Below are 9,469 nucleotides of genomic sequence, written 5' to 3'. Positions count from 1 at the left end.
CCATGGGTTGAAAAGATCCTTGCACTTTTCATTCAGAAGTTCAAATAGCAGGGTGTTAATAGGTCAGCTCAGAGAAAGAAAGCCTATTTGGTCTGCCCGCTTATGTCTGACTACAAATATGAGTGCATTGAAATGATGGGTCAGGTGAGAGGGGGCTTGGGCCGAGGTATTGTCCCTGACATTTCATTTGTTCAGGAGTACCAACTCTGACATTTCATTTGTTTGATATTTGTTCACTCACCACAAAAGTTTAACCTTTTCAAAGCCTGGATTAAATAGCCACAAATACCCTGGTTGCAGCCTGAATTAATAGATTACCACTGGTTATGGTGTCAACAATTGATCGCTGCAAATAGATGTGCATGTTTGACCTCATACTGTACACATAGAGAATATGGACCAGGTGTTTAAACTAATGGAAGACTTTTTTCTCGCTACCATTAGTAGTCTCCCACCAAAACTAATCTCCTTGGTGCTGATAAACTGATAAATTGAAATGCAGCCTGAAAGACTTGTGCCTTTTATTCATTGTGTTGGTTCAACCAACCAGTGAAACAATTGGCAATAATTTCTATTTTGAGTGACCACAGATAGCATAAAAGATGAGTAGGCGGAAAAAAGTGAAAATCTACTATAGGACCATACTTTAACTCTATATATGCTTTAAATGTACTCTTGAACTTGGCTTCTTCACGGTGCTTGAATAAATGGACAATAATAGAGTCTGAGTGCATGCTATAACTCATACTGATTCACACTTGGCATGATTGTAGAACACCTTTATATATATATATATATATATATATATATATATCATAAAAGTGGGCTGCGTTTTAAGAGGTAGCTTTATGAAGGTGTTTGACTTTGGTTGTGTGATGTACATGTTCGTTCATTCATTCATTTATTCATCCATAACCCACCTAATCCCATTCTGGGTTTCAGCGAGCTTACCCTGAGTTTACCCTGAATATGTCGCCAGTCCAGTCCATCACAACAAGAACATGAACGAAACAATTGTTTCACTTTTTTGTCTAGTTTGTTTTTTAATTTTCCCCTTGTTTTATGAAAGGAGGCTTATATTAGATTAGATATAATAATAATAATAATAATAATAATAATAATAATAATAATAATAATAATAATAATAATAATAATAATAATAATAATAATAATAATAATAATAATAATAATAATAATAATAATATATATTATCAAGCAAGCAAGCAAGGATAGGATCAAGCATGTGTGGATTTAGTCTGACTTTGCCTGGAAGTAAACATAGCTGCAAGTAAATAAAACTGAGCGGGATTCTTTTTTCTTGATTTTTATTTCCTTTTTTAAATTATGCAACAACAAACCATAGACAGAAAGTCAGGCGTGGATTAATAGCTTTAGAGTGACATTAGAGGTTGAATATCCAGCTGCCTTGATCTATCCAATGGCTCACCCTGGATGTAGAGAAGACTGACAGCCAACAAATCACCACCATGTTTGTGTGTTTTACATGATTAAGCATATGGAAGGAGCATTAAATCATCCCTTTCTCTCTTATCAAACTGACATCTGTGAGATCCACCACACCTGTCCATGCACATATTGACAAGAAGTGCTTCCATTAGAAAACAAAATTAATTGTCTAAAACAAAAAAATGACAGTTGGTAATGATGATCATGAATTAACAGCTACTTTTAGTCAAGTCTCAGGCTTTTAAGTGCCCCGTTGATTGGCAGCCTTGTTTCTGTGTAATACCAGGCAGAAAATTATATTTAGCCTTAGCAAATAAATTATGAGATTACTGCAGAGTGTAAAATGCCTTATAACCTTTCATTATTATATCAAAGCTGCTTATCTTAGATAAATGGATTATATGTGAACTTTTGGATGTTGTTGCATCTTGTGAGGAGGTTTATGGAAGTTGTTAGATTTTCATGATACTGACATCATTGTCTCTTATTCAAATGAGACATTTTCACGTTTTCCATGAGGTGAAGCTGCTATTTATTTTGTAGAAAATTACACAGTTACACATGTAAACAGACACCAGCAGATGGGTGCATAAGTATAAACTGTAAAAGAAACTGGCCTTTGTTCGGAAGAACTGGGAGCTGCATGAGCTGGCAAGCAAGACACAATTTGACTCCAGTGAAGCAGTTGATGAGGTATGGATCAGGATTTGTTATGTTGATAAGATTTCACAATTTCCTTAAGTGGACAATGCTTATGTTTAGGTCTTAGAATGCTTTATTGATCAAGTAAAACCGAATAAAATAAATCTGTTCCTTTACTAAATGAGTGGTGGAAACAGTATGCTTTTATGAGATTGTCCTGAGATGTACTGTTGGTTAATGCAGGCAATTACAACCAATATTTGGCAATATTTGGGGGTTATTGACAGTCCTGTCAATAACACATAAACACTTTACAAAAGGTAGTGTTAGAAGTTGGGAGTAAAATACACTAACTGAAACTTGAATTATGATTACAATGAATTGAACTCCAATTGGCTTGAATTGGACTGTATCATTGAAGTGCCTTGAGATAATATTTGTTGTAATTTGGCAGCATATAAATAAAACTGAATTGAATTATAGTGTAAACCAATGAAGGAAATAAAGAAATAAATTTTTCTCGGATTGTATGCAGCAGAGCAGGAAAAAAGAGACATTTATTTGTATACATTTTCCATTGATTGTGTACAACTACTATGTCACCTTCATCAAAAGCATTTGATTTAAACTACACATCAAATCTATGGTCCATGAAAAGGTCTCATTTTGCAGAAAAAAACATATTACTGATGAGAGCGGCCCCTACACCGTTGTTTGGTTTGTATATGATATTTGTGAGTGATTGTTCCTTTACAAATTGTTTTCAAGAGTGTGCAGCAATTATGTTGTTATGTTATTACCTCCACAGCATGCAGCTCACAAATGGCAATTGGCACATTGCTGTTTTCTGGTCGCTGCTCCCTTAAGTCCTTCAAATTATATAAGGTTAGCCTTAGAAGAAAAAGATGGATCAGGAGTACACAGTGATATCTGAGGCAAACTTAAGTCTAATGCTAACATGATGGCTTTTTGAAAAGTGCATTTGCTTCTTGTGGCAAAAAAATCTAAATAAAATATATTCAAGAATTTCTTGGCTTAATTGATATTCAACTTTACAGAATGCAGCATGTTTTGATCAGTAACTCAACTCAATGTTGTCTCTTTGTTGAGTGTTGCATCAACAGAGAAATGCCAGAAATCCAAGCCTGTTTTGATTGTCACATTTTACAATCGATAGCAAACTCTTTTACAAAGCTAAATTGAACTTAATCTGCGATAATTTGGCAAAACTCAGCTGACAGAGTAACTATGCAAATTATGTGTTAAAAGAACTATAAGAAATGTGGTAATTGAGAAGTGGGACACAAAGAAAATCTATTACTGCGGTTTAACTCATTTACTGAGGAAATATAATAGCAGCTCAATGAAGCCCTGAAGTTCACCTGTGGATAGCTTTGCTGCAGACATTGTTGAAGAAACAGGGTGGTCGCTCATTAAAAACCTCCAGTTTGCTGAGGCAAGAATGACAATGTGCCCAAAAGGCTTCTGCAGTGCTGATGATCTGCACACCCTTTCACAGCAGTGCAACTGTTTGTGTGTAGGCGTATCAATTAGAGAGGTTTGTTGGGGTTCTCTCATCGAGGCACCTAAATAATTTAACCATCAGGGGTCAGATCCTATTAACCAGCGTGACATCAGGTCTATAATGTGGCGATGTTTATAGAGCTACAAATTATTGAGGAAGCAAATCAGAAGCACTGTGACACTACACAATGTAACGTTGCACACTTTGACAGCAAAAGCATGTCACTTTTATAACTACCAGTATCTAATACTCTCACACACTACTTGGGTGGGAGGGGTATAAATTGGTTCTGCTGATTCTTTAACTGCCTCCATCACACTTGATTAGGAAGGTGAGCTGGAAGATGAACCCCTGATGGTTAATTGAAGTTTCATTAATGCTGCTGAAATTCAACTGGAAAAAGAACCAATATGGCCGCAGGGCTTGTGAGGAGCCTTCCACATTGCAGTGTTTTAAACCAATTATAGGTATTTTCCACTGTCTTTATACTTACAAACTTGGTAACAAAGCCTATTTCATCTGACCTTGAATGTCCCTCTGTGGTTGTATGCTCTGAGGAAACAGAGTAGCTCCCCGGTGAGATTTCTATGTATTCTCAAATTAATTATTCATGGGCTTATTGCTAACAGATAGCAGTCTGGTGGAGGGACTGACATATTAGTAGTTTGAGGCAGTCTCTTCACTCAGCCATAATGAGGTGTTTATAGTTGATTATGTAACAACGTGTACATTCAGCAGTGGCTTTTCCATATTCTACTGCTGTCTAAGTGATCCACACAATTAACTCTCAAAAAGCAATATGACTATTCAGAAAAACCTCTTCAAACTTAGCCATGTGCTCTCAAGAAATATTCAAAAAGTATTCCAGAAACTTTATGAATGATTGGTTAAGGGTAATATGTACAAAAATGTAATCTATGCTTGAGTGTACGTTTGTCCACTCATGCAATATGTAGTAGTTTCAGAACCCCCGTTTAAAGGCTTTCATGTAAGCAGCTGTTTTGTATAAGTCAGCATCCCGTCACTTGATGGATACCACAACCAATGAGTGAAGTCCATGACAATCTGTAGCTTTCTATCCATGTACATTATAAATGTCACTATTGTATGATCTTAAATAATTACTATGTATTTTTCTATGGACCAATTTTGGTATTTTATAATCTGTCGTGAGACTGCATTTTCCTACGTGATGATATCTGCTTCCCACATCTCGCTGGTGTTCACCTTCAACTAAGCTTCATGCAAAATCTAATTATGCAAGATCACTAGTTTGAGATTCATTCTGAACTCATCGTTTTTCACAATCTCTCAGCTTTTCTGCTCTGCTCCTTCTCAACATTTCTGGTTCTATAGAAAGGTTAAAGTAATGTACTCTATCCTGAATATCGCTGAGGTTAGGAGTTGAAAGGACAAGGTTAGGTCCATGTGGCTAGACGCGGAAATCTAAATAGGTATGGCAGAAATATTTTTCAGTTAATGTGTTGCAAGTCCAATCATGTCACATAAACACTACCTGACAGAAAACAACAGTTTAGGATGGTGCACGATGGAATGGTGGTTTGCACTGTCTTACTTACTTACAGTAAGAAGCAGGGCCCCTCTTTTTGGAGCTTGCATGTTCCCCCTGTAGGTCAATTGGTGATTCTAAATTGACCGTTGAATGCTTGATTATTTGTTCTGTCTGTCTCTCTGTCAGCCCAGTGGCCCAATGATAGCTGAAGTAGACTCCAGCCACCACACAACACATAATGGGAGTTACATGATAAGACACCATCCTGTATCTACCTGTTAAATCTGAAGTTGAACCTGAGAGAACTTAGCTTCTTATAAAGACCGGTGGAAAAAAAGAGAGCTTGGCCTCACAACAGTGGATAAAGGAATAGCTACTGTGCCAAGCCAAGAATCACATCATTCCACAGAAATAGAATGTGTCATTTTTTTAAAAGATAAAACAAGATGTAATGTAAGATTTAGTGAGCTTTCTATCTGTTGATAGGTTATTTTTGCTCAAACTTTTCAACAGAGCCAAAGTTACTGTTACATTTCCAGCAGTCTTTATGCCAAACTATACTGATAGATGAAGTATTGGAATGAAATTTACTCAACTGAAGTACTTCCCAATTTGAATATTTTATTTTCATGCCACTTTGTACTTTGTATTTCAGCAGGAAATTTCAGCCGGAAATGTTGTATTTCTTACTCTCGCACAGCTTTACAGAATAATGTTTTACACAAAACATACAAAGAAATGAGTTGTAAATAAACTGAGGTAATTAATACATCAGTCAACCGCCTAAAAATGTGTTTCTCTTTTGATGCTTTAGAAGTGCTTGTGTGAGCATTACACGTAAAGTTTTTTAAACCAGGAAAGATTTCAGTTCATGGAGAAAAATGCCAATTCAATTAATCCAATGATTAGAACAATCACTAATTGCGATAAACAAATAATTTCAAAATTATCTCACCCTAATGAACCACAACAGCAATGACCTGTTGTTCTAACAAACTTTTTCTGAAGTAACATTTTCCCTGCAGAACTCATATCAGCTGGTATGTTTACATGATGTTGGAAAAAATTGGAATTATTATTACTGTGACTGATGTAGCACTGAAATTGGTGACAGAAGAAGAATAAGAAACTGGTTACAACAAAGAGTTACCAAAGGGAGAGTATACATCAAAGATATTAAAAAGAAGCACATATGAAACATACAGAGCAATAAAGATGTTTACCCGACTGCTCGACATGGTACCAATTTTCCGCCAGTCTAATTGTTTCACAGTTGTTTTGGTCTGTAATGTGTCAGGTCAGTTAAACGAAGGGCATATCACCACTTTTTGTAGCTGATCTGACATATTTCACACAAATGATTGAGTCCTCTCCTGTGCTTATATACTGAGACAAAGAGAGTTCAGTTCAAATGGCTCCACTGGGCTTTAACCATAGCTCACTTATCTGTGCGTGTTTACTTATTGAGTGTCATATAATACTTTATCAAAGGTAATAGATGTGGCCAGCTCCCCTCAAAGCAACACACTATCAGTCTTCACATCTACTTTAAACAAAAAAGAATTTCTCAAAATGCTGACTATGTGCTTTGTTGCAGCAGCCATCCCAGAGTCTGTTCACCTTCTGCAAGCATGTGCCAGTAAAATAGGAAGACCAAGAGATCTGCTAGTTTTTTTCATCTGCTTTGTCCTTCAGGCAAGTTAATCAGCAAGAGAAGGAGTATATGGCACTGCTGTCAGCGGCTGTTAACTAATATCTTTGATTGAACTGACACTTCTGCTTGCTGCCGTTTGTGGGGTAAGGTAAATTGAAAAAGGCAGCGGTAGATGTCATAAATGTTACTGTCCTGGTTATAGACACTATTTACAGCTGTCTCAGATCAAGGTTTTATTTTTTTTTACCTGCCCATGTACACACAGCATGATCAGTTTACTTTACTTTGCACCAGTGGAATTTATCAAAGGACCTTCTAAATTGTATAAACATCTTATAGAGTGTATGTGGCCACTGAGAATTATGACATGGAAATACAACTAGCACGATTAAATCATGTACTTCACATTGATTAATAGATGCCATTTTTTCCATATGTATTCTGTGCATTTCTAAGGTGCCCTACTCCCCTGTAGCCGGGGAAATAAGGCGTCACTGGCACTTTGCATGTTGATGGAGAATGTCATCCTGCAGGATTGGACTATCTTAAAATGACCTTATTAAGTGCACCCAGAAATCAGGGGTAAAGGCCTTTCAGACTGACAGCCCCCTTCTGCTACTGAAGCGTCCAGCCTGTTCAGCATTAATATTTATTTTCTTGGTTTTAACGAAGCAGGCAACAAGCATGGGGTGCCCCGGGAGCTCTGCGTTTAGCATCAATAGAGATACAGTCAAACAGCCAAACACAGAGGGAGGAGGTCGACAGTCTCCTTCCCCTGGGCCACATATTAATGAGACAATGCCACACTGTAGCCAATTACAGCCACTCCGACACAGATGCCTTTGGTCTAAGACAACCTTCCACTGTAGACTCAACCCCACCTCCCCAAGTCACCATTCTTTTACATGTGCATACATACATAATTTCCCCCGTGACAAAAAATCCATTCAGCAAACACATTATTCATGTTTGTGTAGATAAAAAAGCACCGACGACAAACAATAAAAGAATATGAATGGGAGAGCTCAACTGCTAAAACAAAAAAACCCCAAAACAAATAATACTGCTAACCCATATCTGGATCTGACATGTATGAAACATTCACAAGCATTACTTGGTTTATCTGTCAGTCATCCATCCATTCCATTGTGTTCAGGGTCATGGAGGGATGGAGGATTCATAACAGGCACGAGGTTGTGCACGCCAATTTTGAACAACAAATCAAGTAAATGCAAGTATATATGCACACAGGTAACCTCATACTTGCACCTAAAGACTTTTTTTTTCTCTTTCAGTTTTAACTTAAAATTTACCCACAATCTGATGTCTGTGAACTATTGAAATCCCAGGTGGACAAAGAGAGTATGCAAGCTCAAAACAGAGAAAACCCTCTGACTGCATTGCATTTGAAACCATGACCTTCATGCTGTGAGATGATAGCACTCAATAGTCAATTATAATTCATCAACAACTTCCCAAGTTAGAAAAGAAACTGGATCACGACTTCAATAAAACTGCCAAAGAACAGCCTCAAATATAAAACTTTCACATGTCATCCTCTAGGAGGCTAGTCGGGCAGAACAAATAAGACTCTCAAGAAGAGTACTGGTGAAAATACCTTTGTATTTAAAAGACCTTGTCTCACATGTGTGAGATGGCTCATTATTTGTGAATTACCAAACGGAGGCAGCGGAAGTAGGACTACCTGCCGAGAATCACAGCATCCCTTATAGTAGGTAGCACTACTACATGGCCCTTTGAATAGGGAAGCTCTGTGGTACAACAATGATCAACACAATGGCAGCAAGCAGCAGCTGCTCTTTACTTACTAAACTTTGATTTAAAACTGAGAGCAATGATTATTGACTAAGCTCCTCAGAAAACCAACTCATTTACTGATGCACTGCTCATTTCCCCAGAAATGCAGGATAGATAGGAGCTGTACAGTTCTGACCAGTTTGATAGGACAACTGCTCATGTGAGACCAATCAAGGACTCATCTTTAAAGTATCCGAAATGTACCTTATTTCTATTCTTCTTCAGCTTATGCAGACCTAAATGCCACTCAGAACAAAATCCATGTCCTCAGCAGCAGACATGATATTTTGTTGCTGTCATGGCAGCTTTTGTGTGCAAACATCAAATTCCTCGCAAAATGTTTGAGTATCACTGTGTTTGTTAAATGTTGTCTACAACCAAAACTATGTTTTCTATCAAGACTGTACAATAAGATTGCACTTTTTTTACCTCTCTAGCAGTACAATATACCTACAATATATACCAGTAGAGGTAAAGAGAGCCTTTGCACTTTGACATGATCTGTGAAAACAGGAATAAAGGACTGAATCTGCCACAACCTGGCAGCTAAATGTGCGTGAAGACAAAAGACTAGCAGATTTTGAGAGTAGAGGCAGACAGATACCTGTCTTGGGACCTGAAAATCGTTGGGCCTGGCAGATATTCAGGGTGAATCAGGGCCAGTGGTACGATGCACGGACCCGATACAACTCAGGGGAGGGGGAGAGAGTGGCATGACTGGAATTAATTTTCTGTGATTGAGGCAATTGTCAAGGTTACTGCAGAAAATCAAAACAGGGGATGTCATTGGAGGTATTGTCTTTATGGCGCTGGTCACAGCTTGTACCAAAAAGATGCTGATGATAGCTTT

This window comes from Leuresthes tenuis, unplaced genomic scaffold (genome assembly GCF_036924035.1).
Source record: "Leuresthes tenuis unplaced genomic scaffold, fLeuTen1.0.hap1 SCAF_11, whole genome shotgun sequence".
In the NCBI taxonomy this organism is placed as follows: domain Eukaryota; kingdom Metazoa; phylum Chordata; class Actinopteri; order Atheriniformes; family Atherinopsidae; genus Leuresthes; species Leuresthes tenuis.
The sequence above is the reverse complement of the archived record's forward strand: the minus strand, read 5'-3'. Positions refer to the sequence as shown.